Source organism: Lepus europaeus, chromosome 20, assembly GCF_033115175.1.
Source record: "Lepus europaeus isolate LE1 chromosome 20, mLepTim1.pri, whole genome shotgun sequence".
Classification (NCBI taxonomy): Eukaryota; Metazoa; Chordata; class Mammalia; order Lagomorpha; family Leporidae; genus Lepus; species Lepus europaeus.
The window spans coordinates 51,203,957-51,224,784 of record NC_084846.1 but is presented as its reverse complement, the minus strand read 5'-3'; positions in this window follow the sequence as shown (position 1 = coordinate 51,224,784).

Genomic DNA, 20,828 nt, shown 5'->3' with positions numbered 1-20,828 from the left:
TCTGTCTTCTCTTGGAAATGGGATGATGTGACAACAGGAAGCCATGTTGCATGGCATCCGTCATCTGGGGTCGAGCCATGGATGTGTATTCTCCTCCTGACTTAGCTCCACCTGTCCCCAGCTGGTCGATGTAGACAGGGTATATGCAATCCTGTTCACCAGTTTTTCTCCATTGACTGATTTTATTCACTTATGTCACCTGCTGCACTCCACAGGTACTCAAGCTTGTCAGCGCTGACACAGACCCGTGCATGCAGAGGGTACCAATGTTAAAGGAGACCTTCTACTGAGCTAGCTGTCCCCCTAATTCTGTTTTGGAACTCAAGCCATCATCTTTATGAGACGTCTGGACTATGGCTGACTAGAAATCTGCCATTTTTACTTAGAGAAATAAGGGGGAAGATGGTACTGATAATGACATAAGAGTTCATTTCACAGTAAGAATGAGTTTCTCTTTAACCTTTCCTTCAAGAACCCTGAGTACTGTCTCCATCTTGGCCAGGTTTGAAATAGCAGCAAACATTTTAGAAATGATTAAACGGAGGGTCACGTATACCTAAAGGGAAGGCCAGAGAGCCCAGGACAAGAAGGATGGACTGAGACATAATCAGGAAAGAGATGTCCAGCTCTATCCACACGGCTGAGGCCCTAGGCATCACATGTGATTACCGTGTCTTCATATCGGCATACAAATGTGTAGTAGTTGGAAAATAAAAAATAAGTTTTGTTCAAACCCAATAATTCCTTTGGAATGCAGCTCCATGTGTCAAGTCATAGGAAATTGCACATCAGCTACACCATCAAAGAAATGTGCGGGGCTGTCACGAATTAAGCAAGGAATATTTGTGCTTATTTGAGGATTCAAATCCCCACCCTTACACTGACAGTCCGTGCTTACTGGCCTTCAAGGCACTATGAAGAAACTTCTAAGTGGGAGAATGGATGGGAAGTCAACAAACATGCCAAATACCTACAATAGGGTTCTCTGGCTTAGTGGACAAGGCCAAAGGAAGAGCAGGCAGGATTTGTGGTCATCCTCAGGAGTGACTCAGAGTGGCAGGGAGCTGTGGAGGCTGTGGCAGTCAGTCACGACCCCTCCTGTCTCACACGCTCCTGCTGCTAACTGAAAGGAAAATGCTCACCATAGCTTGGGTCTCTATTCTCCCTCTCCAACCTCTTCCCAGAGAAAATACCATCTTCTCAAATGCGCCTATAAAGGTATTTAATTTTTTTCTTTTATTGGACCCCCTTTTTGTCTCCATTTGTTGTTTTCATTTTGTTTGCTAATCCTGTCTTCCTTGGGAACTGATATCTTGAGCAATTGGTAAATGGTTCCTATAGCAACAGTCACCAAGTGAAATCTTTCCCAACAGCTCTGCTCCCTCCCTCCAGGCCCATCCAATATTTTCTTTTTCTGTTGTCTTTCTTCTTTTTTAAATACTTTTCAGTATTTTATATCAACATGTTTGGGTAAAATCTCCCATGGAGAGATTTTAAAACTCATTCACTAAAACACCTCCTCATATTTAATGGACATTAAAAGTCAAAAAGGATAGTATTTTTAAGATAGAAAGACTTTAGATTCAATCAATAACCACAAATTTCGTATTTGTGGCTACCTGTGCAATTGTAAGATTGTCCCAGTTAATGATAAAAACAAATTATCAAAGAAAAGGTTTTTAAAATAGATTTTATCATTTTAATTTTGGTAACGAGGGCAGGCAACATTTGCAAACCAAGGTTGGGAAAGTACCCATTGTACTGGGTAAACAGGTGCAGCAGAAGGGAGGCTGTGCGGCATGAACACGGGTGAGAGGAGCTCATGAGGACCAGAATCCACTGGCTGTCCCTCCCTGTCTACCCCACAAGTGGGAGTGCCCAGCTCAGGGAAGGCCCTTTAAAGACCATTACAATATTCTTTCTGTCTCTGTTATGACTTACAATACGAACAGGAAACTTGGATCATGAGAACTGGATCAGATCTGGCTTCCACATACATGTCTTTGGTTTACCTGAGCCAGGGTCTCTGAAGCAAGGTTCAGGAACATATTATGGTTGTCCCCAGTTCATCAGCATCTATAGGCTGATGCCCGTCCATGTCCCCAGCCTCCTTTCATGTTCCATTATAAACATTTATGAGCTCAGCAGTCCACCTCTTTTTATTTGTAGTCATTGCTACAACTGCTGATATGTAGAGTTCTGTGCATTTTATAAATGTATACATTTTATAAGTATTCCAATTGAATTTAATTCAGTATGTGAGGATACTTCAAAAAGTTTGTGAAAAATGTGCATGGTCTTTTAACTTCATTTTCTCACCAACTTTCTCAGGTACCCTTGTCCATCAAAAGCCATCTACTACAGCAGTTAAGATCCCAAACTCTGGAGCCAGGCTCGCTAGAATCAGAGCCCAGCTTTGTCACTGTGTGATCTTGGACAACTTACTTAATGCCCTCAATATGAGAAACGGGGATACTAATAGAACTTCTCTTATGGGATTTTTATGATAATCAAATAACCTAACAAATAAATTATATCATTCATGAATTGGTTGGTTTTAATAATGCGCTCAACCTTCGCCTTTCCAGGTTAGTGTCCTAATTTAAAATGAGATTAACCTGGTGCAGAGATCATCAGTTCCTCTAGTCACCCTCATTCTGCTTCAATCCTCAGTTCTGCATTGCCATTCATGAGGTGCAGAGGCCAGAACGAAATTCAAATGAATACAGTGTCTTGCTTTTTTTCCTCCAAAATAAACATTTACTAGGAAAGCCAACAATGAAAACCACAGTGAAATCATATGGAAGCATAGATTTGCAGATCATGTCTGTTGTCACAAAAGTAAGTCTGTTTTTCCACTGGGAGGGTTAGATAGCAACATCTGGGGAGCTGGCCAGGAGTTCCCCTCCGACCTCACTACATCTGGGTTGAATGCTACACAAAGGCTCTCCAAGTCTAGGCCAAGGTACATTTGGACTGGGACTGCTTCCAGCTCGGGTAAACTATTCAGTCCTTTCCAGAATCTGCTTCCAAACCTTTTTACCAGTTGAATTGATTTGCATCGATTTTTATGCAGGATGAGTAGGGGGATTTTTTTTTCTTTTGAAATAGATTTCCTATTGATACCTGGGGATTTTTTTGATTGCAATAAATAGAAACCTACTCAAACCATGCAAATTAGATTTATATAGGGTATAGGGCAAAAACCTATGGATGGTAAATACTGCTCAGATTTGAGTTAGCTGTAGCCAGAAGGGTACAGGGTCCATGTTAGTCAGAGAAGTGTGATCCCACTATAGCCAGAGGTGTGGCAGCTTCTTGTACAGAAAGGGTATACTGTATGGGTCACCTGGACTCAGGCGTGCCTGCCCCTTTGGTGAAAGAGAGAGGCCTGTATCCATCAGCAACAGGCACAGATGGACAACAGAGAAAGAGAGAGGAGAAAATTGTGACGCAGCCATTAGAAATGGATTGATTATTTTTCAGACACTTTTTCATCCAGGTTCAATAGATGCATAATTAAAATAATGCAGGGCTTATTTCCTTCTCTGCATTGAAGCTGAAGAGCAACCCCTGGGCATGGAGTAGGTTGATTCGAACAACTCCTTTGGAGTCTCTCCTGGTTCAGGCCTGATAGCTAGGAACCATTATCTTATAGGCACATTTGTACCATTTTCCCATAATGTGTAATCATCTTACATCAGTCTGCATGGAGCTTATTTGCCATTTTTCTGCCCACTCATATGGCCAAGTTATTTCCTTTTGTAGTTGATTCTTATTGCCTGGGTATGATACTCTACAGAAGAGCTCTGTGTCAATTTTATTCGGGCAGGCCTTTTTTCCAGATCACTTATGACAATGTTAAGTGAGGTTGATCTAGTGCTAATTTCTGTGCTTTATTCATTTCTATACATAAACGTCTTCTCCCCTAAGTCCCTCCTTTCTTCTTCTCTTGCTTCCCTCTATCAGCAAGTACTTATTCTGTGCCTATAACAGACCAGAAAACATTACAGATGCTCAGGACACTTGGAGAATCAAACATAACAAAATCTTGGCTCTCGTGGAATTTACATGTTAGTGGGGAAACACAGCCAAAAACAAACCAACAACTACATGTTGAGTATGTTGTGATGCAAGAATGATAGGCAGTTTTGGCTGTCCCTTGGTTTCGTGATCTGAGTTAGCCCCTCAATGACAAAGTATTTTCCCCAGAATTCACAATATCTATTACCAGTTGGATGGGAACCACTTTTCTGTGTTTTATGTTTCATTTTGATAAAGTCATGAAGCAGCAAGAAGGAAGTAAAATGTTTACTCTTTTTCAAAAGAGAACGCTAAGAGTGAAAATTCATTTAGCAAATGTTTTTCAGAGTAAGAATTCATTTAGCAAATGTTTCTGGGGTATCTATGAAACACATTCAGGAAAAAATTACAGTTCTTGCCCTCAAGTACTTTAGAGTGTGCTTGCACATGGTAGACAAACACGCAGGCACTAACAGCAAGCCGGCAGCCCCCATTCCTGTATTTGCTTGTGCCATCTCCACACAATCAGGCCCCCTGGATTGCCAGCAGCTGGTCAAGGGGCTACTCGTGGTTCCCTGAGTCACTATGGCCTGTACCTGACCTTGTCACTGGGCTTCCCAGACAACTTGCTTGCTTGCTTGCTTGCTTTTTAAATATTTTATTTATTTATTTATTTGAGAGGTAGAGTTACAGACAGTGAGAGAGAGGTCTTTGCTCTGCTGGTTCACTCCCCAAATAGCCGCAATGGCCAGAGCTGGGCCAATCCAAAGCCAGGAGCCAGGAGCCTCTTCCAGGTCTTCCACTGGGGTGCAGAGGCCCACACACTAGTGCCATTTTCTACTGCTTTCCCAGGCCACAGCAGAGAGCTGGATTGGAAGTGGAGTAGCTGGGACTAGAACCAGCACCCACACGGGAGGCCAGCGCTGCAGGCGGAGGATTAACCAACTGTCCACAGTGCCCACCCCCATACAGCTTTTGTGGTAAGATGTTGGCCTTGGAGTTCATTTCCGAGCCCTTGATCTTAATACCTTGACATCAGCACTCATAGAGTCACCACTCACTTTCACGCTGGGTAACGAGTGATTCCTCAATCATTTAAACCTCCAGAGCCAGCAGTAAGTTCCACATCATCGACAGGTCCAGCCATCGCTCTCAGCGCAGCAGACTTTCTGCTTTGCTGACGATCACCAGGCTTCCAAGAGGGATGTGTTTGTGTTCTTCGTCTTCAGTCCGGGTCATTAGAAGTGACATAAGTCCCTCTTGAATTTTCATTTGTCTTGGTGCCTTTAACACCTTCTATCACTGTTCTTGTTCTGCAAGATCATAGCTTCAGTGGAATGGGATGTGTCTAACTGGCGAGCAATAACCACCACTGATTTTCTGCCTTTGTAATCCTCAACAGCTTTTAATTTTGTTTCCAGCTCAATCACTTGACACAGCCTCTTACAAGTGACACCAGGAGTGGATTTTGTATGTTTAGGAGGCATGCTGAACAAAATTTGAGATTAAGTTAAGCACAAGGGGAGATAATGCAATCAAGAGACATGGTAGGGGCTGGTGCTCTGATGTAGTGGGTGGAGCCAACACCTGCAATGCCAGCATCTCTTATAGATGCCAGTTCGAGACCCAGCTGCTCTGCTTCTGACCTGGCTCTCTGCTATGGCCTGGGAAAGCAGTGGAGGATTGCCCAGGTGCTTGGGCCTCTACACCTGTGTGGGAGACCTGGAAGAAGCTCCTGGCTCCTGGCTTTGGATTGGCCCAGCTCTGGCCATTGAGGCCATTTGGGGAGTGAACCAGCGGACAGAAGACCTCTCTGTCTGCCTCTCCTTCTCTCTCTGTGTAACTCTGACTTTCAACTAAATAAATATTTAAAAACAAGAGAGAGACATGGTAAACAAAGGATATTTGGAGTTGCTGCTGATATAACATAGCATTCTGTACTATAATCAACTTCTTCTGTGTTAAGTAGAAGGTGTTCACTGTAAAATAATGACGAACAATAATATGGTAAATACATAAATCAGTCACATAGTTGTTTGTTTTCACCACCAGATATTAAATGCTGTACATAATTGTATATGCTATTGTGCTTTTATGACTGGCAATGCAGCATGTTTGTCTCTACCAGCATTGCCACTTGGCAAGCACATAACATGTCTTGCTATGATGCTACAATGGCAGCTACAGCACGAGGTGACAGGAATTTTCAGCTCTGTTATAATCTTATAAGACCGCCATCTGACAAGTGGTCTGTTTTGGCTGAAAAGGCATTATGTAGCACATGCTTGTATTTTGAGACTTCTTCCCTGATTATGAGGTTACTTCAAAAAGTCTGTGGAAAACTGAAATTAAAAGATATTTAGATATTTATTTTAGTGTAAAAATTTTTTAAATGCATGCATAATTTTTTCACAATATTAATTTTCCATGAGCTTTTTGAAAACCCCTTGTATATAGTCAGTGATTACTTGGTATCTGTTTCTTTTTTTAGACTAATTTTATAATTTATTTTTCTAGACAAATGTCCATTCCATTTGCTGCCCAATTTTTTGGACTCAAGCTTTTTAGCTGTTTTCTTTGATGTTTATTAATTATAGCCACATTTTTCATTCCTTAAATTATTTTGTCTGCTCTGTATTCTTCAATTATCTTTTTTCTTTGTCAGCAAATGCTTAGTTATGCTAATTAATTCTATTATTTTTGTAGTTGACTTAATTTCCATCTTAACTTCTGTTGTTACCTTGATTGTTTCCTTCTTTCTACTCTGTCTCCTTGTTTAACGTATTTTTTAAAAATGTATTTATCTGCAAGGAAGAGCAACAGAAAGGCAGAGACAGAGAGACATATGTCCCACCTGCTGGATCATTCCGCAAATGCTCACCACAGCTAGAGCTGGGCCAGGCTGAAGCCTAGAACTGGAAACTCAATCCGGGTCTCACCTGTGGGTGGCAGGGACTCAGATACTTGAGCCCCACTGCTGCCTTCCAGGGTGCACATTAGCAGGGAGCTGGAGCAGAACGCAGTGGGGACGCAGACCCAGGCACTGCAACATGGGCTGTGGGCGATCCAAACAGCATCGCAACTGCTCTGCCAAATGCCCATCTCTGGCCGCGTTTTTTTTTTAAAGATTCATTTATTGTTTTGAAAGCCAGCATTACAAAGAGTGAGTGGGAGTGAGAACAAGAGAGAGGGAGAGAGAGAGAGACAGAGAGCGAGCGAAATCCTCCACTGGTTCACTCCCCCAAATGGCCAGATTGGCCAAAACCAGGCCAGCTGAAGCCAAGAGCCCAGAACTCCAACCAGGACTCCGTGTAGGTGGTAAGGGTCCCAGCACTCAGCCATCTTCCAATACTTTCCCAGAGACATCATCAGGGAGCTGGATCAGAAGTGGATCAGCCAGAATTCAAACTGGCACTCATCTAGGAAGCCAGCGTTGGAGGTGGCAGCTTAACCTGCTGTGCCACAGCACCAGCACTCCTGGTTTTATTCCTTTTTACAAAAAGATTTAAAGATTTATTTATTTATCTCAAAGTTAGAGTTATGGAAAGAGAGGGAGAGACAGAGAGAGAAAGAGAGAGAGAGAAAATCTTTTAGCCGCTGGCTCACTCCCCATTAGCAGCAGCCAAGCACTGGGCCAGGCCAAAGCCAGGAGCCAAGAGCTTCATGGGTGGCCGGGGCCCAAGCATTTGGGTCACCTTCCACTGATTTTACAGGCCATTAGCAGGGAGCAGCATGGGAAGTAGAACAGCTAGGACACGAACTGGTGCCCCTATGTGATACCTGCATGGTAGGCAGTGGCTATATCTGCTACACCCCCTGGTTTCTTAATGTCCAACTTCATAATGTGCCCTGAAGTTTTGGTTTGTCGTGCACCTTGGGTGGAGAGTGTTTTCTCTGATTCGTGTTCTTGGCCTTTGTCTCACTCTGCTCTAAGCAGCTTGCTGATGAAGTTCTTCAGTCCAGCAGCAGAACCAGCCTTAAAGGAATGGTAAAAGCTCCCGTTTAAGAATGAACTGTGTCTCTGAAGATCCATTCACTCGCCCACAGAAAGGCCTGTCTAGACCCCATTGTACTGAATGACTTTTTCTGCTGCTTCTCACCACAGCTCATCCTTTATGTTAGCCACAGCCAAAGACAGTCTATCAGCTTTCTATCTGGAGCAGAGGAGTCCTCCCGGCCCTGGTGTCAGCCAATGAGTTCAGTTCAGGTCTCGCACTGTGGCGTGGAGAGTTCTGTTTTTACAATCTCATACATACCGTTCTCTGCGTCTGTCTCCCTCTGCATCTTTCAGCCCAACTTCCAGCTCGAGGTTTCTGTTCCATTTCTCGTCCACAGAAGGAAGTATCATCTTGCCTTTTATGCAAATATATGTCACACACACACACACACACACACGATTGTTTGGAGAGGAAGAGAATTTAAAGTATATGCTTAGCATTTTGGTGGGAGCTGGCGCTGTGGCGCAGTAGGTTAATCCTCTGCCTGCGGCGCCAGCGTCCCATATGGGCTCTGGTTCTAGTCCTGGCTGCTCCTCTTCCAATCCAGCTCTCTGCTGTGGCCTGGGAAAGCAGTAAAAGATGGCCCAAGTGCTTGGGCCCCTGCACCCACATGGGAGACCTGGAAGAAGCACCTGGCTCCTGGCTTTGGATTGGCACAGCTCCAGCACAGCTCCTACCGTTGTGGCCATTTGGGGAGTGAAGTAACGGAAGGAAGACCTTTCTCTCTGTCTTTGCTTTTCACTGTCTGTAACTTTAACTCTCAAGTAAATGAATAAAAATTTTTTAGAAAATGGGGGCCAGTGCCATGGCTCACTTGGTTAATCCTCTGCCTGTGGCGCCGGCATCCCATATGGGTGCCAGATTCTGTCCTGGTTACTCCTCTTCCAGTCCAGCTCTCTGCTGTGGCCCGAGAAGGCAGTGGAGGATAGCCAAGTGCTTGGGCCCCTGCACCTGCATGGGAGACCAGGAAGAGGCACCTGGCTCCTGGCTTTGGATCTGCACAGTGCTGACCGAGGTGGCCATTGGGAGTGAACCAACAGAAGGAAGACCTTTCTCTCCGTCTCTCTCTCACTGTCTGTAACTCTACCTGTCAAATAAAAAAAAAAAAATAGAATTTTGATGGCTCCTTCTCATGAGCCTGACCTCTACCAATGGTTAGCAAACTACAGCCTGTGGACCAAACTGTAGCCTGCTGGCTGTTTTTGTAAATAAAACTTTATTGAAATACAGCCATATCCATCCCTTTAATTATTACACATGGCTACAAAGACAGAACTGAGTAGCTACTAATAACCTTTAAGTCTTTGAGCAAATCCTTTAAGCTCTCTGAACCTCATAACATGGACAGATTTGTACAGATGTTTTGTAAGGTGCCCTTGGTTGCATGCCCCAGTACCAATGTGTTTTCACCATCATCTCTTGGGTTGTTTGTTTGTTTTTTTTTTTGTTTTTGTTTTTGTTTTTTTTTTTTTTTTGAGTCCTATTTTTTGAGAATTCATTATCTACTAGGGTCACTCTGCTATATTTCTTTTATTTATGTTTGTATTTACTTGTTTAAAGATTTACTTGCCTGCTTATAGTTCCATTTTATGCATCTATTTACCAATTTTGCAATGATGACAGCTTGGGGCTTTTCCATCCTTGAGAAGAGGTATTTGGAATCATTCCCTCATCATCACCTTTCAGGAACGCCCTCTGGGTCTGCTCCAAATCTGACTCACCTTGCAGGAACACACTGGGAATGACTGGTATGAAATGTGCATTCGGTTATGTTCCCATCAGTTTTAGTGAGAATCTATGTCATCATGCCTTGATATACTTAAGAAAATCTGGGATAGAAGATGGAGTTCGATAGCTTGTGCTTGGTTTGGAAGTGTCATCAGTGTTCTTGTGTTAGAAACTTAATCTGCAACACATCTGTGTTGAGAGGTGGGACACGTAAGAGGTCATTAGGTCATAAGAAGTTCTGCCCTTATGAAAGGGTTCATGCCATTATCACGGGAGCCAGGTGAGTGACCATGGGAGTGGATTCCTACAAAAGGGTGAGTTTGGTCCCCTTCTTTCTCTCACCTATGCCCTTTTGTCTTTCTGCCTTAGAACTTGGACTTCCCAGCCTCCAGAGCTGTAAGGCAATAAATCCTGCTCAATACTCCTCAAATACCACCCTCAGGTGCTTTCTTACAACAGCACAAAACAGACTGATAATTGTGTGTCTAAAAAAAAACTATGCAGGCAAGTTAGAGGTGTTGCTTTTTTTAAAAAAAAATCGATGATAATGAGTATAAGCAACAAATAATAATAGGTAAATAAAGTAATATCAAATATTCTTGAAAATAATTAGTCTTTGCATCATCTAACTAACTGTAAGCATTGAACCATCAGGTTTTGGTAGGCTGGCAGCCAATGTTCGTTTTGGTTCTACTACCTTTGTTCAATCCTTTCTCAAAGTAAAAGGTGATTTAAAAAAAAAAGTCATGTAGGGTGGTCTGAGTGGAGGTGGCTGTAGGAGCAAACATAAGAACAGCTGAGCTTTTGCCATTGGTGAGGACACAGTGTTCACAGGCCGTGTGAGTGCATGTTTTCAGCATCAGGGGTTTTGTCATATCACCCTTTCCTTCTCTCCCAGTGCTTCCCCAGGCAGAATGAGTGATGAGTGGACAAAGGCAAAAAGAAGTAAAGTAATGCATGTGATTGAAATGAAAAGCACTGGAAGCTATGCTAGCACATTCATTTGGAGTTTAAGGACCTCTAATTAGGATGATAATAAATTCACATTTTTTTCTCTTTTAAAACAAATTGCCCATGCATTCCTAAATATGGCCTGCCTTCCCTGGCAGCAAAATCTAGTGCTGTGTATCGACAGACAGAACTCAGTAGCTTCTTCTTCCCTTAGTGTGGGTAGAGAGATCCTCAACTAAAATACTGCATGGGGCCAGTCTGGCTTCTAGTGGCAAAATGACGCCCAGAGTAAGTAAGGGGACACGAGCAGGTTCCTTGTCCCAGCTGCGAGCCAGGTATCTGGAGAAGCAAGCCCAAGAGGGTTGAAGTTGACCTCACGGGGTGTTGGGCACGGAGTCTTCCATAACCCAAGCGCAGACTGTCTGCTATCTTGTTGCGTCTACTGATGTTTTCTTATCTTTATGAGAAAAGGAAATATGCCAGCCTTCTGGGGAAGGCCTTTGGATTAAACTCTCAGAAGGAAACTGGCATCACCTAATAAACTGACCAGAACATAAAAGCACATGGAAGAAAATAATAAAACTAATGTGCTAATCAGTTCAATAAATGCCTGAAGCAGACCTTAAATCAAATAAAAGTCAGGAAAGGATGCCTTGCTTCAGAGCCTTGAAATACACAGTGAGGAGAAACCATTTCATTGGCTTTGAATCACTGGAAGGAAAATATTAGTGATTCAGGAGAAGTAGCCTGACTGGTTAAAAGACTCCAGTGGAGTTTCTAAATGGGGGTATCATTTTCCTTTCTGTCTTCTTCCAAAGTTGATGGAAACCTTCCTGTGTTAGGGGCTGGGTACCTTTGCCTTTCTTCCCCCAAGTTCCATCATCAGCACAAAGCCTGACTCCTGGGTACTGACAATTTTCCCTTTCTGGTCCTCTTGTTTCGGGTATCCAGCACTGGCAAAATTAGAAAGTAAGTGAAGGCTGTCTTTGTTGAACACCTATCAATCTCAAATCTCCCTTGATCATATGATCAGTAGGAAAGCCATGCATATTTGAAAAAAGTCAAGTCACGGGGCCTGGCGCTGTGGCATAGCTGGTAAAGCCACCACCTGCAGTGCCAGCATCCTACGTGGGTGCCAGTTTGAGTCCCAGCTGCTTCACTTCCAATCCAGCTCCCTGCTAATGTGCCTGGGAAAGCAGCAGAGGATGGCCCAAGTCCTTGCACCCCTGTACCCACATTGGAGACCTGGAAGAAGCTTGTGGCTCCTGGCTTCAGGTTGGTCTAGCTCCAGCCATTGCTGCCATTTGGGGGGTGAACCAGCAAATGGAAGACCTCTCTTTCTCTCTCTTTCTGTAACTCTGCCTTTCAAATAAATAAACACATCATTTAAAAAAAAATCAAGTCACCCCATTGTATTAACTACATAATATATTTTCCTAGCCATACACTCAGAGATGTGATATTTTCGGAGGAAGCAGACAACTTTTACGTAAGTGATGGGATTTCAAAAGGTAGACTTATATCCTTGGGGAACCCTGCATACAGTACAACATTCCTTTTTGGGCCAGTGCCACAGTTGACATTTAGATGGTTAATATTATGTGTCAACTTGACTGGATCACAGGGTGGCCGGATGTTTAGCTAAACATTATTTCCGGGTATGTCTGTGGGGGTTCTCCTGGATGGGACACTGCTACCACTTGGGGTGCCTGCATCCCACTCTGCAGTGCTGGTTTGAAGCCTGGCTCTTCTGCTTCTGCTCAGGCTTCCTGCCAATGCACCTGGGAGGCAGCAGGTGATAACCCAAGTACTTGGGTCCCTGGCACCCACGTGGGAGACCTGGATGAAGTCCCTGGATCTTGGCCTGGCCTAGTCCTGGCTCTTGTGGACATTTGGGGAGTGAACCAGTAGATGGAAAATCTCTCTTCCCTCTCTCTTTTCTCTCATTCTGTCACTCTGTACTTCAAACAAACAAATAAGTCTCTTTTTAAAAAGAGACTAGCATATGAATTGATGGGTTCAATAAAGCAGGCTGCCCTCCCCAATGTGGGTAAGCATCATCCACTCCACTCCACTGAGGGTTTGAATAGAACAAAAGGCAAAAGAGGGGAACTTCATCCCTCCCTCCTCTGGCTGTGTGGGTTGTGTTATTGATCTTTTTCCTGCCCTTGGCCTGAGATGGACACCTCTGGTTTTCCTGGTCCTCAGGCATTCCCATTCAGATAGAATTTCTCCACCAGCATCCTGGATCTCCAACATGCACACAGCCCAACTGTGGCATCTCAGCTGCCACTGTGTGTGAGCCAATTCCTGGTAACAGTTAAATGTGCTTTCTCTCTTTTCCTCTACCTGTCTATCTGCATTCTATCATCTCTCTCTCTCTCTTTCTCTCTCTCTCTTTCTCTCTTTCTCTCCCCCTCTTTCCCTCCCTCCCTCCATCTTTCCTGTGGTTCTGTTTCCCTTGACTAACAAAACATCCCTGGAAATGAAATCGCCCTAGGGCTGTGGAAAATCAATTCTACTTTAGTGAGAAAGGGTGGCTCTAGTCCTACCTTTTCTCTAGCAGGCGCAGAACATTAACATCTTTCTGAGTAAGGAGAGAGGGATGGGAGCCCACGGAAAAAGCCCCATGACGACGGCAGCCGAGGTCTTGCTGTGGTGTCAGCTTTACCCTCAGGCCGGCTGTGACAGGCAATGTGGGACCCGAAGGGGCTTTGAGAAAACCTCTGACCAGGAGAACAGCTACCCTGCAGAAGCCACTGGTTCTGGCAATCAGACAGATGCAGAGTGTGAGTCATTCTCCAGGCGCTGCAATAAGTCAGTGCCATGGAAACATGGGGAAAGTAAGGAGAACATTTTTCTTAAGTAAAAATAGACTTACAAAGAGCAGTCATAAAATCCTACATGTGCTCCTTTATCGGACCTATTTGAATAAATCAGCCCTAAAAGATCTCAGGAAAACAATCAGAAAACCTTGAATGTAAACTTTATGTTAGATGATATCGGGGAATGAGTATTAATTTGGTTAGGTGTGATCATTTTATTATCTGTGTAGAACACCTTCCTTATTTTTGTTGGTGATGCACACCAAATTATTAAAAGGTGGTACCAATTCCCAGGGCTAACGTTACAAACCCTGCACAAATGTAGTGACTTAAAACAATCAAAATTCATTCTTTCTAGAAATCAGACGGCTGCAGTCGAGGTTTCGGCAGGGGTGTGCTCCCTCTGATGGCTCCAGGGGAGAGTTCTTGCTTCCTCCAGCTCCCATTAGCTCTCTGCCTTCCTTGGCTTGTGGCCTCTAACACCGCTCTGTGCCTCCCATTTCACATGGCCTTCTCTCCCAAGTGTCAAAATTTCTCCTGCCTTTCCCCTACAAGGAAGACTTGTCACTGGGCAAGGGCCCACTGGGATAATCCAGGGTGGTCTCCAAGCTTAAGATCTTCAAGTTAATTCTAATTGCAAAACCCCTTTTAGGGGCGTGTGTAGTAGCTGCAGCGTAGTAGGATAAGCTGCTACCTGCAATGCTGGTATCCCATGTGAGGCTCCTGTTTTGAGTCCCAGCTGTTCCACTTCTGATCCAGCTTCCGCTGACGTGCCTGGGAGAGCAGCAGAGGATGGCCCAAGTCCTTGGGCCCCTACCTGGATGAAGTTCCTGGCTTAGTCCCAACTGCTGTGGCTATTTGGGGATTGAACCAGCAGATGGAAGATCTCTCTTGTCTCCCCCAACCCATAACTCTGCCTTTCAAATAAATAAAATAAATCTTTTTTTTAAAAAAAGATCCTTTTTACAAATAAGGTGATATTCCATTGTTAAAGATATGGGGTAATAGTCACAGAATCTGGGTATCAGGACATGGGCGTACTTTTGGGGGATCACCATTCCAGCCACTATAGTGGTAAAGTATGATTCTGAAATTTACTTTAAAATGATTCAATAAAAATAAATGTGTAAGAAATAAGATAAAAAGCTAATGACTGAAGAATCTAGGTGGTAGGTATAGTATATGAGAATTGATCATACTACTCCAAAATGCTTTCCTGCTTGAAACTTTCATAATAAAATGTAAGTCTCTTGTTCTGTCCAGACAGCTTCATTTTGGGAGCTATTTCAGAGAAGAGGAACATGGTCTCCGGGGAGAGAATGCCTGGGATTGCAGCCTGTCTGGCTTGACATTGACCGGTGTATGTCAGTTACTTAGTTTTTTCACCTATAAAATTGGAATAATAGTAATAACAATAACTTTAGATAGTTGTAATGAGAATTAAATGGAATAGTGCTCATTAAGTGCTTAACACATTGAAAGGACCTGCCAATATTAGCTATATTCATTATTATGTGGGGTTTTATAAGACTTGAATTTATTATGCAATTTTAAAGTGATATTTAAAAAGACTTATTTATTTATTTGAAAGAAAGAGAGAGAGAGAGAGAGAGAGAGAGATCATTCATTCATCTGCTGGTTTACTCCCTAAATGGCAGTAATAGCCAGAGCTAGGCCAGTCTGAAGCCAGGAACCAAGAGCCTTTTCTGGGTCTCCCATGTGGGTGCAGGAGCCAAAGAGTTGGGTCATCTTCAACTGCTTTCCCTGGCACATTAGCAGGGAGCTGGAAGTGGAGCAGCAGGGACTTGAACCAGTGCCCATGTGGGATGCCAGTGTTGCAGGTGATGGCTTCACCAGCTGCGCCACAATGCCGGCCCCAAAGCTATATTGTTTAAATAGCAAAGCTTGCCTGAATAAAGAAAAGAATACAGTAGATTAAATGTAAAGCAAGTATCCGCAGTGTTTCCCCAACAGTATGAGGTTCTTTTGTGTCCATGTGAGAACGACAGCAAAGGAACTGCTCAAGGCATGAAGGTCAGTGCCAGTTAAATGCAGAATTCTTGACTTTGGTCCTCTCTGGCAGATACTAAGGAAAGTCTTACTTGAAAATCACCTTGAAACTGGTAGTCTGGAGGAATATGGCTAGGTAGGGCTCCTTAGAAACTGAATATGGAAACAATGCCACAGCCACGTGAGGCTACTTAAAATTAGCAAGTTATAAGGCAGCCAAATCCAGTCCTCAAGGGCAGGCAGAGTCTGCTAACTTGCTCTTCACAGGGAGCTGCTTTCTGTGGTCCCTGTGATGGGCACATCCCTGAGTTTGCCATCATCCTTGGAAGCCGAGGCTGGTGAGGGTGCATAGAGAAGGGAAAGGAAAGTCTGAATTAAGTCCAGCAAATAGAGATGCCCCAAGTGCCTATTAGAAATCAGAGTAAGAATTAGCTACGGGACAAAAGGAGAGATGACAGCCAGAGAAATAAATGGAGTGCTTTGTTCCCACAGAGCTGCTTTGTCTGGGCCTACCTGGTTCACTACAGCAGCAGAGCAACCAGGCCAAGGGCAGCCATAGGACAGCATGTCTTTTGTCTCCAGCAGAAGCCCATAGCCCGAGTCCTTGAACTCAGAGTGAACTGGGTACTGCATTATGCTTTTCCAAGAGCCCAGCATCCTAAAATTAAACAGAAAACAGACTAAATAAAGGGAGACACCAAAAGAGAAACAGGACTTTCTAACAATGGGAAGAATCCCAAAGCAAGACCATTTATACAACAAGAGTTCCAAGTACTTTTTATTTTAATTTTGAAATTTTTTAATGCACAAAAAGAACATCCCAGAAACAAAACAGGTGGTGACTTAACAGTGAAGCACTCTATAAAGCAGACCCCACCCCACTTAGTCAACAGGAATATACTGTAAATAGACATGAAAGAGTGAACACCTCAGCACTACATGCCAACCCTACAGTTGTATACAACATTCACATGTGGCTTATTATCTCCTAGGAACAGTATCTCCATAGTGATGTATACGACAGTTATATTTATTGCAAAGATGCTTTTGACTCAAACGTCTAACAAAAACGCTAAAGAGGTAGCTTTGCCAATGCAAGGTGAGAGAAAGGCTTTACCTTGCTTTGGTTATTTCCTAAAAAATCTGCAAACATTTCTTTTTTCTAACCTTTCCCTTGATCAGTCAGGAAGATAAAGATATCTTTTTTTTTTTTATTAAACTTTTATTTAATGAATATAAATTTCCAAAGTATAGCTTATGGGTTACAATGGCTTCCCCCCTCCCATAACTTCCCTCCTGCCCGCAACCCTCCCCTTTCCCGCTCCCTTTCCCCTTCCATTCATGTAAAGATTCATTTTCAATTCTCTTTATATACAGAAGATCAGTTTAGTATATATTAGGTAAAGATTTCAACATTTTGCCCATATAGCAACATAAAGTGAAAAAACTACCATTGGATTACTAATTATAGCATTAAATAGCAATGTACAGCACATTAAAGACAGAGATCCTACATAATTTTTTTTCAAATTAATTAATTTTCTATGCCATTTCCTTTTTAACACCAGGTTGTTTTTTTTTCATTTCCAATTCTCTTTATATACAGAAGATCACTTCAGTATATAATTAGTAAAGACCTCATCAGTTTGTGCCCACACAGAAACGCAAAGTATAAAAATACTGTTTCAGTACTAGTTATAGCATTACTTGGCTTTAGACGACACATTAGGGACAGATCCCACATGGGGTGTAAGTACACAGTGACTCCTGTTGCTGATTTAACAATTTGACACTCCTGTTCATGGCGTCAGTAATCTCCCTAGGCTCTAGTCATGAGTTGCCAGGGCTATGGAAGCCTTTAGAGTTCGCTGACTTTGATCTTATTCTGATAGGGTCATAGTCAAAGTGGAAGTTCTCTCCTCCCTTCAGAGAAGGGTACCTCCTTCTTTGATGGCCCCGTTCTTTCCACTGGGATCTCACTCACAGAGATCATTCATTTAGGTCTTTTTTTTTTTTTCCATGATATCTTGGCTTTCCATGCCTGCTATACTCTCATGGGCTCTTGCGCCAGATCCGAATGCCTTGAGGGCTGATTCTGAGGCCAGAGTGTTGTTTAGGACATCTGCCATTCTATGAGTCTGCTGTGTATCCCGCTTCCCATATTGGATCTTTTTCTCCCTTTTTGATTCTATCAGTTAGTATTAGCAGATACTTGTCTTGTTTGTGTGATCTCTTTGACTCTTAGACCTATCAGAGCTATCAATTGTGAGCTGAAATTGATCACTTGGACTAGTGCGATGGCATTGGTACATGCCATCTTGATGGGATCGTGTTGGAATCCCCTGGCACATTTATAACTCCACCATTTGCGGCTAATGGCAGGGCAAAGTTACTCCTTCTCAATAGTCACATTGAATGTTAATGGCTTGAACTGTCCAGTTAAAAGACACCGATTGGCTGAATGGGTTAAGAACAAAACCCATCCTTTTGCTGCTTACAAGAAACCCATCTATCCAACAATGATTCATACAGGCTCCAGAGTGAAAGGCTGGAAAAAGATATACCATGCCAACAGAAATGAAAAGAGAGCAGGCGTAGCCATCTTAATATCGGACAACATAAACTTTACCACAAAAACTGTTAGGAGAGACAAAGAGGGGCACTATATAATGATTAAGGGATCCATTCAACAGAAAGATATAACGATTATCAATGTATATGCACCTAATTACAGGGCACCAGCTTATTTAAAAGACTTGTTAAGGGACTTAAAGGGAGACTTAGACCCCAACACAATAGTACTGGGGGACTTCAATACTCCACTCTCAGAGATAGACAGATCAACAGAACAGAAGATCAACAAGGAGACAGTAGATTTAAATGACACTATAGCCCAAATGGATCTAACAGATATCTACAGAACATTTCATCCTACATCAAAGGACTTTACATTCTTCTCAGCAGTACATGGAACCTTCTCTAGGATTGACCACATGCTAGGCCATAAAGCAAGTCTCAGCAAATTCAAAAGAATTAGAATCATACCATGCAGCTTCTCAGACCACAAAGGAATGAAATTGGAAATTGGCAATTCAGGAATCCCTAGAGCACGTGCAAACACATGGAGATTGAACAACATGCTCCTGAATGAACAATGGGTCATAGAAGAAATTAAAAGAGAAATCAAAAATTTTCTGGAAGTAAATGAGGATAACAGCACAACATACCAAAACCTATGGGATACAACAAAAGCAATGTTAAGAGGAAAGCTTATATCAATAGGTGCCTACATCAAGAAATTGGAAAGGCACCAAATAGATGAACTTTCAAGTCATCTCAAGGATCTAGAAAATCTGCAGCAAACCAAACCCAAACCCAGTAGGAGAAGAGAAATAATTAAAACCAGAGAAGAAATCAACAGGATTGAATCCAAAAAAACATTACAAAAAATCAGCCAAACAAGATATCTTTTGAAGAAGCCAATCCATGACCTTCTAAGAACCAGTTACCCCTAGCAGCTGTTTTTGAAACTGTTGTTCTGAAAGTCACCTGGGAAGGTTCCATCCTCTTTCTCCCATTTGGGATAGGAAGGACACTCTGACTCGATGCAGATCTGTTAGGAATTGACCAGCAGTTTTAGGAATTCATCCTGGTTTGTGGCCAAATTCCATGCATAGTTTAATGAAGCTAACTTCAGGGATTCAAGAATACTGGTAGATGTCCTATCGTTGAAACTTGGGGAATGTTATACATTTTTTAAAGTTAAATAAAATCTGAACAATTCTCTAGCTGGCCCATGAAAGGGCATCGTGAGCACCATCAAGTAACTGCATGCAATTCCTCCAGTTTCAGTCGTGTTTCACAGATTCATAACATCTCAACTCAGAGGGAACTGTAGCTTCTGAGGGCCACTTGCCACATGCTGCTGCTTTATTTGTGTGGGTGGCACTTGGAGTGGGGAAGGTCTGTCCATAAGCTTTGACACTGGGCACTGACTACATACAAACTAGCTTATCCTAGTCTTAGAAATAAGCCCACCCTTCCCCGCCCCCCCAAAAAAAAAAGTTTCAAGAGGCAACAAAACACTTTTCCATGTGCAAACCTAGAACAGTTATTTACCAGGCAATGGTTAGGAACCACTAGAAACAAAGTGACATCATATTAATCAGGTCTTACTTGTTACCTAGGCACCTCGCTTATATTGACTTCAGGATGCGAGTGAAGAAAGTGGCAAAAGCCTGGGCCGCCTCACTCAACAGCCTGCGAGTGAATGGAGAAGCGCCTTCTATTTTTGACCACGGCCATGGGAAACGTGCCAGTCTGTGTGTGAGGGTGAGGAACACCCTGAGCCAGCTAGAAAAGACGTGTGAGTAACGCCACTGACATTTAACAATCTTCTGTGTCTAAGGACACCCTGGCGACTTCTCGATTTCCTGATAGAAGCAAGGTCGTCATACCATCTCCACGCCTGCAGGGAGAGCTTGGGACCGCAGTGAACCACTGCTCGTCGTCCCTGAGTCAGACACGAGCGGAACTCTGAATCCCCTCGTTTGCACACTCTCTGCCCTTCTTATTCTTCCTTCCCACCCGGAGGACGCTGGCCTCAGCTGTAGGGAAGCAGTTCCCCAACCGGAGGAGGCAGAACCCCACGTCCTCCTCATCTTTGCAACAGATGGGAGCAGGTGGACTTGAACATGAGCAATAAACCAGTGCTGGAAATCACCAAAACCCACAGGCACCACAGACAACAGAGAGGTGTGGTGTTTCCACCCAACCCCAGTTCTGAAGCCCCCTGTTGTGGCCTGTTTCACTAACCACGTTTGTTTAAGCTAAACGTTCCCTAATTAGACTCGGACAAGAACACTGGACATGGGACCCAGAAGAATCCAAAGCTGTTTGTGACCGGAGACCTATATCCACCCTACCCCCCTTCCCCACTGATCTCCCCGACCCCACCACCACTGTACAGACCCTGCCCAGTCTCCATTTAACTGATGAGCAGGCATTCCTGAGGGAAAAGGAAGGGAGACCTGTTGGATTTTTCCCCGTTTCCAGCTGCACTGAAGAGATTTCGGTGGTAATTCATGGGTTGGTCACTGTGCCCTGTGGACTTCTCCCACGGAGTTTCTCAAAAGCTACACGTTCTGCTGTACTGATGGCATTGCTCACAACCACCCTATCACCACAGCCTGCCCTTTGGCCAGTCCTTTCACTTGCAGAGTTTCATTAGTAGCCAGAAGTCGCAAGCCCTTCTTTTGACTTCCCTCATGTGCCTTGTGCTTCCCTAGCGATG